Raw genomic sequence first — 15771 nt, 5'->3', positions numbered from 1 at the left:
TATCACTGCTGTTTCTACCTGGAGACAGCAGTCGCCTCATTGTTCTGACACACAACACAAAACTATACACAACACTACACACTAACTACACAAGACAACACATTAACTACACACTCCAAACACGCTAAACGTCACAAATCTCAAAACTCGCTCTCTCTCTTTTCCTGCTCTCTCTCTCTCTCTCTCGCCGTCACTCCTAAAACTTTTTTTTTGTTTTGCTCATAAGCAGAGAGTGCTTGCTAGCGCTAACGTGGCGAAACTACTGAGGAAAAAACGCCGCGTATATATTGTTTATCATGACTCTGGTTTTATGTGGCCTATCGACACAATTTATAAACTGGTATATATCACCTTGTTGCTTTGTCTTTAAGTGGTCATGTGATTGACTTACCACGACTACTTTATTCTTCCTCAGTCAAACAGCAGCACTCATGCGATTGTTTTGCCCCCTGAGCTCCAGCAGAGTGAAGCTGACCCCCCACCCACTTGAAACGTAAAGGCAAATAGGCGGAGCGGTTAGTGCTACGTTTGTGCAGATTTGTGCAGTTAAAATTAGCGTTTGTGCTGCTACGGTTTTTGAGATATTAAACTTTATTTTATAGGTCATTCAAAGGTCACCATCCCCCCAGACTGCTCCAAAACGGGCCAAAATGGTCTACTTTTTTAGTGCTACGTTTGTGCTGATTTGTGCAGGTAAAATTAGCGTTTGTGCTGCTACGGTTTCCGAGATATAATGATTTTAATTATTACGGCCTACGCTGTATAACACCAGTGTCTGTGGCAGTGAGTTTCAGCAGCTGTGGAATTTTGCCCTTTTATAGAAGACTGTCCACTTTTTCTAGGCTTGCTGCATATTAACTTTAATTTACACTTTAGTAACACAATTTATTCAGCGGAAAGGTCGATATTTCTTTTGTTACCAGTGCAGAAACGTACACAAGGTAGGCTAAAGTTTTCTGTGGCAAAACTGAGTTTCATTTGAAGTGATTCACGTATACCTAAATTATTATTATTTTTACATATCCAGTTGGCCTCTATGATTTTGTTTTGAATTATATATGTTCATTATTATTAATGTAGCTCTCTCAGAAAAAATGAAGTGTTTGCTTTAATAGGTTGTTTCCTACGTGTAGAAAACTGAATATTCCACAGCACCTAGGCCAGGGATGTTCAACCTGCGGCTCTAAAGCCACATGTGGCTCTCCGGTCCCTCCACAGTGGCTCTGTGACCAAGTCACAGAGCCACTGTGACCAAGTAAGTTATGTTTTATTATAAAGACAACAAGAAAGGGTTCTGTTTTAATGAAATATCTGCATTGACTATTCACTGAATGTACAAGGGTTTTAAAAGTGGTTTAATGTTTCTTAGCTTCAAATCTGTTTACTGTAATTTTCAAGTTGGTTGCCCATCTTTCCTAATTTTCAATTATCATGGAAAGGACTCACGTAGCTGGCTTCATTTTAACAAATACTTTTTTCCGTTATAAAGCTTTGATGATTCATTTTCTTATCAAATCTAAAAATTAACATTTTTATTTACATTTCCATAGCTTACACAATACAACAACTCATTTTCTAGATATTTATAAGCCTTCTTTTTTAGGCTCTAGACAGGTTTTGTAGCAGCAGGGGAAAAGGGGCCCTTTGAACTGAAAAGGGTGCTGACCCCTGACTTAAGCCACCAGGTCAAGACACAACAAATACAGAAAAATTATTGACAGAAAAATGGAACGGTTACTTTCAAGGCTACGGGTGCAGGTGAATGGGTGTGTAAAAGCAAATATGCATCAGACTGACAAAGAAAAGAGTGTTAAACGATTTTTAATTTAGAACTTTAACTTTATGTGCAAAACTGAACTTACTGATAACACACTAGCCATTTGAACACATGTAACTGTAATGAACCAAATAAAACAGAAACATGCAGGCAGCACTCATTACACCGTGTATAACACAGCATGAGGTTGTATTTCTTTCTTTTCAGATGCTCCTGTCACTCCATTTCCCAGGTCATCATAGCACTCCCACACACACGGAGCTCTACTGCAGTATGCAGTGTAATGGCCCAAACCATCAGTGGTCATCTTTCCGTGGAGAGCAATTAATGCCCTCAAAGTGAACGACTTTCCTTGGAGAACCAGGTTGGAGGGAAATTCATTCAGTGGAAATTCTGTTTGGTTTGCAAGGTCAGTATCAATCCACACGATATCTCCAATGTTGTAGCTGTGAGTAACTGTCCCTGCACAGAGCTCATTTCCTGTGGTGCTGTCTTCTGTTTTGAATTCTGATGGACACAGAGATGGATTGGAGAGTGGCCTGAGGCAGGTAGACTCAGGTAGGCCAAGTCCTGCTTCCACAGCAGGGCCAAGATGAGCCATACCAGACTCTCTGAGGACAGAGATGGCAGGAGAAACAAATGGCACTTCCCTTGTCATCCCTTTGCTGAGGTAGCAGTGCTGTGAAGAGCAGTGTTTGGTAAAATAAACACTTGAGATGTTCCTCATTGTCTTAGCAATTACAGCGGAGATATTGCACCGAGCATCGATTTGGATCGCAGCAGACCTCAACGAGACAGATTCAAACATTACACTAAGCAGCTCTGCTCTCCTCCTGTAGGTTTGCTGGGTCACACCATCTGTGGCAATGGCTTTCACCAGCTGCAGGACTGGGCTTTCACTGTCTTTCAGAACAGCATTTTGAAATGTTGAGCTGTCACAGAAGGCACAACATAAGCACTGAAAAAATGCATCAAATGCACAGGTATTGAGCACAGAGATTGTCGATTCCCCTAATCTAATAGGCTGATGGAGGTTTCCATTTTTTAATAATCCCACCTTCACTCTTTTGGCCCCAAAAGTTTCATCTGCATGGAGCCATTCGGTACATGGAGAGAGGTAGGAAGTCCTCTTCCTTTTTTTGGGTGGAACAGCTAGGCCCCTCCAGTTCTCAACTGCATCTTCATCAGCCGGAAGAATGTTTGTGGCAGCATCAGATCCCACAAACGGGTGAGCATCCATTTTTATTTTGTCTTCTGCACTGTGAGTCGTCATGGATCCAGAATTGGCATCTGTGACTTTCAGTGATCCCACTGTTGCCTCATCTTTGATCTTTTCTTTTGCAGAACAAATCCGCATATTTCCCTCGATGAAGGAAAGATGACGAGCAATGAAGCGATCGACTCGAACAGGCAAGTTTTCATGTTTGAAAAGTCCGTGTTTTATGTTTTTGAACTCAGCTTCAACAGTGGCTGAACTTGCTGTGATGCTGGTGCTTTGGAAGAGAGGGACCATTATTCCTGTCCAGAGAGGCAAGTAACTTGTGAGTCTTATTATATGAGGAATAATCTCAGGGAGAAAGTGAATATTATCTCTGTCCCCGTTTGCTGCAGCAGGTGACCTGCTCTCCTCACATATTTCTGTTACCCAGTGTCGTAGGTCAGTCTGGATCTCATCCACTGAATCCACTCTCTCACTTTCCTCCGTCTGTTCATCTGGAATGATGATGGAGTCTTGAGCAATTTGGGCTTTCAGGTATTTCTTGCACCTTTCTGAGGGAAGAGGGGCTCCAGAACTGTCATCACCTTCTGCCTCACTGAGGGCCACAACAGTGATAGCATGTAGGAGCTGTGTTGAAAGATTTTATTATATTTATGTTTAGAAGTACATTTTGCTTAAGGTTTTATAGATGTGTTTGCTCTTTTTATTAGAGAAGTTACGTTGTGCAAGCTTTGTGTGCATTCCAGAGCTCCCTGACTTTCACACCCACATCCTGGGATCATGGGAGAGGTCACACACCTTGTCTTATTGTTTATCTCATATATGCGTAGAAGTATATAGTCATTTGTAGATTGAAAGAATGTCTCATCCTAGGAGGTCTGTAACAACTCTGTGCAGCATGAAGAGGGGAGTGCGTTCACTCCTCCTCAGAGTGTTCTGGCATAGATCACACGTCTCCTAAGAGAGGTCGTACCTTCTTTTATTGTTTTATGGTAGGATAAACGTATCTATGTTTGTTTTACTCTAAGTGCATTTTGTTTAGATGAACTGCTGGACTTCCAGGCCAGCAGGGTTAGGAAGTCATTTTATGACCGCACACAAGGTATTCTTTGTTCACATGTATACCTATAAGATGTCATATGTTAATGAACCTATGCATATTCATGTAACCACAATAAAAGAGCAGTGTTACGGGAGAGCGGACGAGAGCAACTGAGGTCAAGCGAAGGAACGGCGCCTGTCCAGTTCTCTCCCGTGCACGTTAATTTGTAAAACCTGTCTGAGTGTCATTTATTCCAATCTGAGTTGAATTAAAGGAAAACTCCTAACAAGCTGTTTTGCATGGTCCAAACATTGAGACTGAAGAAGTTTTCCTAATGACCTGACAAAGAAATCTTTAACACGATGTGTTTTCTTCTTCAGGCAGTCCCACTGGCATATTATCTTGATGCAGTGCGCAACATCAACCCTGATAAAACATGGGGGGAGTTTGGCAGACTGGGTTCCAAGAAGGACATGAAAGCATTCATTAAGGTGGGACTTCAGATCAGGATGAGGAGTGAAAGCCTTGACCAGAGCTCCCAGAATTGCCAGAGAAAAGTCACTCACAGCTTCCTTTGGCACAGGTGCACCTGCACGAATCCATTCTGTCAACCAGTTTGCGATGGCATTAACATCGTGTTTCTCTGACAGCATTTGCACCACTGGGACACTGGGGCAATTGTTTTGTTTCAGAATACCTTGATAAAGGAAGATATGCCCAGATTTGCCATTTGGTCTCAGCAGTTTTTTCACAACTGAACCGGTTGCATCAAAACACACAGTTGGGGGAGATTTTTTTGACAATGTCTTGTAAACATGCATCTGTGTTTGACTCCAGCAGTGACAGAAAAACCTGTCCAGTCCAATATCTCGATGCTACCACTGTGAGGAACGCTATATTTTAAGAATTGCAGAGATGCAATGGAGTCCTTATCTCCTAATTCCAAGTCTTTTGTCTCTTGTTTTGCTTTTTGCAGAGTGGCCAAATTTGGAAGGTGGCTTGGCTCAGGATCTCCAACATCCATCAGATCTGCTGACCTCCATACAGTCGGTTCCATTCTGCCCTCACACAGCTCTTTAGAGATCTGTTCACGCAGGTTTCCAGACATGAACCGCTTGGAGTGGCCAGTGTGCAGGGAGAGATCTGTATTTCTCATGAAACACTGAAGCACCATTGGACTATTAATTGCTGGCTGTCTGTCACATGACATTTCGAACTGGCCATGACACTCCTTACAGTCGCCTGATGTCCAGATAATTATTGTTGACAGTTGGATGGACCTTTGCTCTTCAGAACACAAGTGTACATGTAGTTTTGATCTTCTTCCATATAAGATCGTTGATGATATGAGTCCAAGTGCCAGGTTTCAAAATTGTGTATTCCCTTTTTTGGGTAGGAGAAAACTTGTCATTGTATTCAACCGTTTCAGGAATAAATTTAACCCAGTCCTCAAAAGGGACTTCTAGTTCAAAAGCTTGACAGTTTTCTTGTCCAGGAGAAATGCAATGTGAATCTAACTCTCCTTCACTATTACTTTCCTGATCACTGATTTCCAAAGCTGACCAGATGTTGTGTCTATTTAGCTTCACAAAGGTGTACAGGGCCTTTGCTGACATCATGTCTTCTAGCTGCTGACTCAGCTCTTTCCAGACTGGTGCAGCTGGAGTGGCTATTTTGCCATTTTGGACTATGGCCTCTTTTGAATTGCAAAGAATTGCAAAAATGGAAACCTTGTCTACAGATGGCTTTCGAGGCATCTAAATAAAAAAAACACACAATGATTATGATGGAGCAAAATGTGATTTCTGACCTATATATTCAGCCAGGAGCAACCCCTCCCCCAAGTTCTCCACCAATCTACACTTACATATTTTGTTGAATTATTGTTTTTAAGATGGAGCTATTGAATTTGTCAGTTTATTAAATTGAGTCTGAGTGTGTAACCCATTAACATGTACTATACAGCACTTTAATCCAGTGTGCTACATGTTTTTAAAGTGCTTTAGAAACTTTTTTCTTGGACAGTTTTGAAAATGTTTAACAACCCCCCCCCCCCAAAAAAAAACCGTTGATCCAGACAGTTAGCTATAGCATGTATTAACTCAGTAACTAAAACGTCAGTATTTTAAATGTAAGCTTACCTTGTTCAGAAACCAGATGTAACAGCTGTTCTAAGAATCCTTCAGACACAGTAAAGCCAAATAATAGTTTTTTCTGCCAGAAAATGTGTATTTGATGCAAAAGACTGCTAGCTTGTTTGTCTCTCAAAAAGTGTTCATGGGAGTGTAAAATGTTCAAATGTAGTTTTCAATAAAGTTTTTTTAATCCACCTAAAAAAAAATACTCAAGCATTTGCATCGTAGTTTTATGAACAAAAAGTGATTGAAGTAAAGAAATTGAAGTTAAAAAAATACACTCATTACAAATTTAGCTGATTAAATACAACAAGAGGTTTTTTTTAACAGAACTTTATTGAACAAGACATTTTTCAGCAGTAACACCATAACAGAATATCTCATATCATAGCAGCACAAACGCTAATTTCACCTGCACAAATCAGCACAAACGTAGCACTAAAAAAGTAGACCATTTTGGAGCAGTCTGGGGGGATGGTGACCTTTGAATGACCTATAAAATAAAGTTTAATATCTCAGAAACCGTAGCAGCACAAACACTAATTTTACCTGCACAAATCAGCACAAACGTAGCACTAACCGCTCCGCCTATTTGCCTTTACGTTTCAAGTGGGTGGGGGGTCAGCTTCACTCTGCTCTGAGCTCCGGGTGTTGTGCTGGACAGTGCTCGTGATTAGCGTCCGCGGGAGCGCGCGCAGCTGCTTAAAGCTGTAGCGTCCAGAAGATGCGGTAAGCTGAACACAGCGTCAACCGTCTGTTTGTTGAAAAATAGTAACGGACCGCGTTTCCTTGTTAGTAACTGTAACGCCGTTGTAACGATAGGAATAGTAATTAGTTAGATTACTCGTTACTGAAAAACGTAACGCCGTTAGTAACGCCGTTACTTGTAACGCCGTTATTCCCATCACTGTCTGTGCCCCACTGTCAGCCCTACTGTCAGGGCAAAGATTGAGCAGCATATAAATGGACGCATTCAAAATGCTTTGCCTTTCAAAGGTATGTTGGTTTTAAATATACGTCATAGTTAAAGTTATAAATATGCACTTCTTTTCAGCACTTCTGCAGTGTCTTTGTTGACTTAAAAGTTGCTTTTCACATTGTACAGTTCAGTTCATTCATCAGCAAGAGAAAAAAGTGTTTTCATTAAATATTTTTTCCTGTTCACATTTCCTGACAGCTCTTGTGATCCACACCATTTTGCTTTCATTATTAAGGATGGCTTGGATATTTTTGTTAATATGTACAATCGGATTGTTAGATAAACTGATTGCATTCTATACAACTGCATTTAAATTACATGTTGTTTTCTTTTTTTCTCTCTCTTACAGACAAAATGATATGCCGGTGCACTTTCACTGCCCTGTCTGTAACATGACAGTCATACAGCGTCAGTTATTGTCATGTCAGCATTCAGGACTGCTCCCCACTGAACTCTCCGTGGAGCCCCATCTCCCTCTCCATGTCTTGTCTCCAGCATCTAAACCAGGGGTGTCAAACTCATTTTAGTTCAGGGGCCACATGGAGAAAAGTCTATTCTCAAGTGGGCCGGACTGGTAAAATCATTTTATATATAACTTAAAAACAACAACTTCAGATTGCTTTCTTTGTTTTAATACAATCAACAAAAAATAAAGCTAGAGCCTGTGGACATTATGTTCAAAATAGTACAGGCACAACATAGCTATTAATCATAAAACATCTCAAGTTATTTGAAAATTCTGAGGACAAAGAACACACAAACACACAGTGCCTCAGTGATTCACAGAACTGTTTCACAGATCACAGAACTATATTACGGTGTCACTTCGCAGGCAGCAATGTAGATAAAAATAATGAAAACCTGTTCCCCAAACAAGTACAAGAACCACAGAATAGGTTAAATATATAAATCAAATATAATCAATTAGAAACAGTAGCACATCAACATAAAAACATATAAACATAAAGCTGGAGCCTGAGGACAGTGTGTCCAAAAGCACAACATACATATTAATTACAAAACACCTCAAGTTATTTGAAAATTCTGAGGACAAAGAATACACAAGCACACAGTGCCTCAGTGATTCACAGAAGTATATCAGGGTGTCTCATGCAGCACTTTCAGTGGGGTTGCATAGTTTATTTGACTCCTGATACCTGGCATCTTTTAGCTTTCACCAGCTCATCAATATCAGGCTTCACATCCTGAGCAGCAGCTAACTTCAGGATGTGATTCAAGTGCTTGTGCGTTAGCCTTGAGTGGAGTTTTGTTTTATTTATGCTCATTACAGAGAAAACCTGCTCACAAAGATACGTGGTTCGGAACATGCACAACAGTTTTGCAGCGAGGGCTGTCAAGTTGGGGCAACCCGGCAAGAGCTTCTGATAAAATGTGTTCAAGCCAGCTGCGGCAAATTTGCCCTTCAAATCCGAGTCACACTGCAAGTCTATTATTTCAAGTTGGATCCTGACGGGCAGATCAGAGGGGTTCACGGTGAACGGCGAGCAAGACTTTGAAGTCTTTCTCCAGTTCACCAAAAATCTGAAATCGTTGCTCAAACTCTAGTAACAGTCCCGTTATTTCATCTTTGAACCGCTTCATATCTGCCACACTTTGGATCGTGCACACATTTTTCAGACAGGGGAAGTGAGCTGCATCACCACCAGCGAGCTGCGTCTCCCACAATAACAGCTTCAACTTGAAAGAACGTATGCTGTCATAATACTGCGTGACAACTTTGTTGCGTCCTTGCAGCTGTTTGTTCAGGTTATTCAGGTGCTCTGTAACATCCACCATAAATGCAAGGTCCTGCATCCATACTGCGGAATGAAATTCTAACACTGGTTTGCCCTTTTCTTCCATAAACTGTTCAATTTCTTCTCGTAAATCAAAGAAACGCCTCAGCACAGCACCTCGGCTCAACCATCTTACCTCAGTGTGGTATGGCAGGCCATAGATGTGGTCTTTCTCTCTGAGAAGGCTGTCAAACTGACGGTGATTGAGGCTTCTGGATTGGATGAAATTAACAGTTTGGATGACCACCTTCATGACGTTATCCATTTTCAGTGAGTTGCAACACAAAGCCTCCTGGTGCAAAATACAGTGAAAAGTCCAAAAATTACGTCTTCCATTTGCAGATTGCACTTTATCTCTGAACTTTAGAACTGCTTTCTTCCCGATCATTGAGGGCGCACCATCTGTAGCCAGGCTGACAGCGCGGGACCAGTCAGAGTGGACTGGTCCCACAAGGAAGAGTGCGGTGAAAATATCAGCTGCGGTCGTTGTATCTGTCATCGGCACCAACTCCACGAACTCCTCGGTGACAGTCAATGTGTCATCAACTCCGCGGATGAAAATTGCCAGTTGTGCAACATCTGTAATGTCCGTGCCTTCATCAATTGCAACTGAAAACGCAATAAATGACTTTACTTTTTGCTTCAACTGGCTGTCCAAATCCGCTGAAAGATCAGAAATCCTTTCGGCAACTGTGTTTCTTGTCAGGCTGATATTTGCAAAGGCCTGGCGCTTTTCAGGGCACACAATCTCCGATGCCTTCATCATACATGTTTTTACAAATTCATCCTCACTAAATGGTTTTGAAGCTAGTGCAATTTCGCTAGCAATGAGGTAGCTAGCTTTCACTGCAGCGTCACTGATGTCTCGGCTGTGAGTAAACACAGACTGCTGTTTCTTCAGACCCGCCAACAGCTCATTCACCTTCTCTCTTCTCCGCTGTCCTTGAAAGTTGTCATATTTGTCGGCATGAAGACTCACCTAGTGGCGACGGAGGTTATATTCTTTCAGCACTGCAACATGCTGGGAACACACCAAACATACAGCTTTCCCATTCACCTCCGTGAATAAATAGGAGGATGACCATTTTTCTTGGAACACTGCACTCTGCACCCACTTTTCTCTTTTTTGACAGAGACATATTGGGCCAATGACGGTGCCAAAGCACATCAGGTTTAAATTTCGCGGGCAAAACAAAGTAGCTCACAATTGCTATTGCACCATCCAGTGGACACAATTGGAACAGCAGCTTCTTTATTGAAAAAATGCTGCTCATTTTTATACTTTACAAAATTATCTCATGGGCCGGATTAAACCCGTTTGCGGGCCTGATCCTGCCCGCGGGCCGTACGTTTGACACCCCTGCTTTAGTGGAACTACAGGGTTGTTCTGAGGTGACAGACTGGGAGACACTCTGTGAGCCTCACGGTGAGGACACCAGTGGGCTTACTGAGTGTGTCACTCACTACATAACCTTCTGCACCAGCTCCATTGTCCCAGCACGGACATCATTTGTTACCCACATAACAAGCTGTGGGTGACTAAGGATATCAAAGCTCTCCTCAATAACAAGAAGAGGGCGTTCAGAGCGGGCAATAGAGACGAGGCTAGAACGGTTCAGGTGTTACTGAAGGGCAAGATCAGAGAGTTGTGGCATGAAGACAACCACTGGATTCAAGCCATCCAACAACAGAGGAGCTGGGGGCAGTGAGGACAGAGCGAGACACTTGAATGTGTTTTTCAACAGATTCCACACTGCAGTGAACGCTCACCCCCCTGCTGACTTACCTGTAGCCAGCCTGCAATCTCTCTCCCTCCCTCACCACATTGCACCATCGCCGCCTCTCCTCCACCATCACTTTCACTCGTGACCAGATTCAAAGACTCCAGTCAAGCATGTCTGCTGGACCAGACCAGAGGAGTGCTGTGTCCTCAAGGCCTGTCCCACCCAGCTTTGTGGAGTCTTTTATAAACTGTTCGTGTTGAGTTTGCCATCTTCAGAAGTTTTATGATGACTCTGCAGTGGTTGGATGTATCCGTGTGTCACTGTCCGGGTGAGTGCAGGGTTTTTCCATAGAGCCGGTGGTTCCACCTCTGGGCGGAGTCATTGCATTACAGCCTGCAGTCCACACCTGTTTGTAATCAAGCTGCCAATACTTAAGACCAGCACTCTCAGCTCCTCGTCACCAGATCTTCAACTAACCTCTGTTAGTGCAGCCGACACAGCTCTTGTGATATTGTTCATAGTGATATTATCTGCTCACCTTGTGTTTCTCTGCCTGTAGTCATCCACCTGCTCCCCATGCTCAAACTCTGACAATACTCACCTTCATTTGGACGCCAGTTTTCTCTGCAGCTCTTCCTCCACAGCTCATGCTCACTTCTGTTCCTGCCACAGTTACCGGATAAAGTTCCAGCATTGCTACATTTCAAACACTCTCTGCTCCCATCTTCACACACATATGCTGGGAAACTGTGGGAACCATCTGTACATTTTCATACTGGATCCCAGATATAAACTGGGGGTGGCACACAACAAATAGATGGCTCTGGATGTATGGGTACTTAATGATCAAGCTGGCAGTAATGTTGTGGTGTTTAGTAGACAGGAGGGTGGGCAGTGTGAGGGGACATGGTTTGAGGTAGATTCATACCCAGGCCCTGCAGCAGGACTATAAACGTCAGTACATTGGTCATCTGCTCAGCCAGGTTGACTCTAACAACACTGTGAATTCAGTCTGACAGTGAGTTAGTGAGAGTTAAAGTAAGTCAAACCCACTCCCTCCTCCAACTACGACGGCCTAGACACAGACTTTATGCTTCTTTGAAGCTGGCAGCCAGTGAAGGTGAAGGTGAGCAGAACTGAGTTCTAGTGACTCGTTCTTACTTTAATAACTGGTCAATTTCACTGAAGTCAAACCACCAGGAAGGAGACAACAGAACTATTTATTTCTACCTTCATTGTCATTTCTTCCATTGCCTGAGCTGGTGAGAGGTTGTTGTTGCTTTCGATTTGTAAGATTCCTGCATGAAATGATTTGATCAAATATTTTTAATTTTATATTTTAAATGGTTTACTGTTGTCTATCAGGTAGAGGAACACAATATCTCTGGGTATCTCTGTTTAGCCTGCTGTTCTTGCTACAAGACAGGGATATCTGTTTCCTCCTCAAGGGTTCATGTTCAAAAAAGTCTTTAGATCCATTTTCAATTTTGTGCCATTTGGCTTATTTTGCCATTTACTTTCAGTATTTTATATAAAATAATCTCAAAATGAGACAGCAAAAAAATATGTTGATTTCTAAACAAATGAATTATTATTTCTCTTTATTCCTAAGAAAACAGTCAGCTTTGAGATGTAGATGGTTTTTGTGTTTTAGATAGCACAGTGCAGAAAGGAGACAGGAGGGTGATAAGAGTGTGAGTGGAAATGACACAGGAAATGGTCTGAGGCAGAATCAGACCCAGGCCCTGCAGTGAGGATTTTATCTGTTAAGCTGCTGAGACGTAGTTGTTGTTGCTTATAAATTCAGTTTGTAAGATTTCTGCATGATTTGATCAGATATCTTTAGTTTTAGATCAACTGTACAATTTATTTTGAGTATTTAATATAAAATAATTTCAGAATGCAACATCAAAAATGATGGTGATTTATAAATAAATAAATATTCCTCTTTTTTCCTTAAGCCAAACACAATATTTAGATGAGATGAAAATGACAGGAACATTTTATAACCTGGAGAAAAAATCAATATGCTTCACGTGTTGCTCTCAGAGGTTGAACCAGCTGTCGTCAGGTTTTGGTCTGAAACTCTTTTCATTCACACTTACAGCATCAGGGAAACTTCACAGTACTGATCTGCATCACTGTGTGATGGATGCATCTAAAAAAGTTGAAGGAAGTGATAAAAAGGAAACAACTCATTCAGTAACATCAGCTTTCTGATGATCTGACAGAGTGAAGTGTCAGACGCTCTTCTTCTGAAGTTTAACAACAACATCAGGATTAAAGTCAGAATCAAAAACCTCCATTTTCTCTGTTTCTTGTCAGGTGAGGACTGATGATCTTAATGTTGCTCTTTAATTTTAATTTGAACTAAAAACATACTCAACACCTTATGAAATACATATATTTACTAGAGTTGGATGTCTCGAGACCACTTTTATGTGGTCTTGGTCTGGCAGATTTAGCATGAAGTATAAAGATGGAGCTTCAGGAAGAGGAATTGTGTTTTTGACATTCTCAAAATGATCAAGTGTGACTCAGGAATGCACAGGTGTGCTTTGGGAAGATCTTCTGCTCCAGATTCATACTTTGACTTTGAGGTCAGAGTTTTATATGGTGAGTTTTTAGTAAAGGTGAGTGAAAATGTGGAGATCCCCCAGGTCTAATTTAGTAATGTGGATCACTTTTTGATCAACCTGTCTAATTAATAAATACAAGCACGTAAATGTGTAAAGAGATGCGTCTTGACATATTTGTGTTAATAGCTTGCCTTCCCTGGACTCCTTGAATGTCGTCCTAGCAATCCTGTCATTCTCTTCCGTAAGTATATTAAAATCCCACATGAAACAGTATTAATCCCACATTCCAACAACTGTCTCATTTTCTTTAGCAGTTCTTTTTTCTTTCGGGTGCGGTATATACATTAATTAACCAGAACTTTTGACCACCATAATAACAATCCACAAGTAAAAGCCGCCCAGGTGTTATATCTCTTTCCTTTATGATATTCACGTGAGTGTTTTTAAACAAAAAGCCCACCCCGTCTGCACTGTCTTCCTCTATTGAGACTACTGTCTGGCTTGGACCCAGTCAGTAGTCTCAGAAAGTAGTAGTAGTCACAGAAAAAGCACTTTCTTCCTTCTTAGTCTTTCTGATTGTAACCCTCTAACATTCCATGTTATTATTTTAAGAGTACTCATATTTATGTAGTAGGAGGTTGCTCAGTAGACAGGGGGAAATTGTAGATTCAACATTACCTTGTGGAGGGCTGGAGCTATCGTCTTTTCTCTTGTCTCTGCCATAAGATGTCATCGAGACACTTCTTTTCCTACCTCCTTTGGTTGTTTCATTGACCAATTCCTCCGTTGCGGGATGATGTTTGTTTAGAAAAATCCCTGTTTGTGGATCTGCTTCATCTCGTCTTGCTGGGCCATCCGTAGGAGAAATCTCCACTGGAGTCAAAATAGGTGATTCTTCACTACCACTTGCGCTTATGTAGCTTTCTGATAAAACTTCTTCCTCGTCTTCACTCTCACATTCCACCTCAGAGGTTTCTGAGAAGAACTGATCCTCTGGCTCTTCTCTACTTCATGCTGTTATCTCTTCATGTTGTGTTGGGGGCGTCAGTTCCTCCTCTATGTTGTTATTGTCTGTCTGTGACTCTGTTACACCAGGAAGATTTGTTGAGGTACGACTGCTAGGTTCTTGTCCTGAAATAGCTTCAGAGACCATAAGTGGATTTGTTAAGGATTAATTTCCAAATGTGAGCATTTTTTGTAGCGAGGTTGAATTTAAGGCTTCTGGCAGCGCTGAGGAGGTCCCTTCGGTCCACACAGGGAACACTCGCTGTCATTTTGGCATTCTTTAGCTTTATGACCCAACTCCCTGCACTTGCAGCACTTAAAGGTAAGGCAGTCTCTTGCTTGATGGTCTAGTGACGACACATCTGTTTGCCTGTCCAGGATATATGATACGCCCATTAAAAGGGCCCAGAGAGATGGAGTTAGGGATGGAAACAATATGACCTGCTTCATCTCTCCGCATTCGTACCTTGAATTTTCTCACTTCATACCATAAGCCGAATTTATCAACCGGCTTAACAGGAGGTTGTAAGACAGTACCTTTGTAGGTAGAGTTCAATATCCTGGTCTGGAACTCTTCCTGTCCAAAATTTCACCACAATTGTTGTGACTTCTAGCTGGACTGGAGATTCTACAGACCATTCTTTCCATTTAGGATGATTTAAGTTGGCATGATGAATTTCCAGAAACCATCGCAAGGGGCTTCTTGGAGAAAGCACAACTCAAGCTCTCTTCTATTGGGTAAGGAAATGAAAGAATAGATGTCCTGCAGGTTTACCCAAGAAGATTGGAAAATAAGTTCCTCCGCCACATAATCACGAGAAGGTGGGTCATTACTTCCACCATTTTCAAAATTCATGGCAATTCATAACAAAACAACACACAAAAAAGAAAACTTGCATCAAAATACATGGCAATACACACAATAGTTTACAACAAATACATAGAAATACATTTCAATTAACCTCCCCAAAATCGTACTCAAACATTTTAACATTAATCATATCTTTAACAGATACCAAGGTAAAGGGCTATTATTTTTTCTTCTAGAGTTTTCCTCCTGCTCAAGTCTGCAAGAATATTCTTACACACAGCAACACTATCTATCATCTTTTGTTCAATGACCACCTTGGCTCTTGTTTTCCAAATGTGGGTATTGATAATGCACATGATTAGCCAAAAAAGGTGTCTTTTATTGACATTTTTTCCTTAAAAGGCCATACTTTATAGCTTTTATGTTATTATCAATATCAAACCCCACTTTAGCCATTTGCTGTCTGATCTCTACCGTTCTGTAGCAGGATAACAGTAAATGTTCCAAGGTTTCATCTTTGGTACATTGTGCAGGGCTCTAGAGTGCGACCAAATTTTTCAGTGGTGCGACTAAAAAAAAATATTTGGTCGCACCGGTGCGACCAACTGTTCGGCTAACAACAAAAAAATAAAATCTCTGCAACTCTCCGTGTGGTCAACAACAGACACACATTATGCCCCTATCGTGGACTAAACCAATCAGAG

The 15771-nt window shown here is 41.5% G+C and overlaps 1 pseudogene; it reads left to right on the top strand.

Annotated features, from left to right (window-relative positions):
- Window positions 1-15771, top strand: part of LOC134619409 (uncharacterized) — a 111034-nt pseudogene that overhangs the window by 35875 nt on the left and 59388 nt on the right.

The sequence above is a fragment of the Pelmatolapia mariae genome, linkage group LG20, assembly GCF_036321145.2.
Source record: "Pelmatolapia mariae isolate MD_Pm_ZW linkage group LG20, Pm_UMD_F_2, whole genome shotgun sequence".
NCBI classification, from domain to species: Eukaryota; Metazoa; Chordata; class Actinopteri; order Cichliformes; family Cichlidae; genus Pelmatolapia; species Pelmatolapia mariae.
The sequence above is the reverse complement of the archived record's forward strand: the minus strand, read 5'-3'. Positions and strand labels throughout refer to the sequence as shown.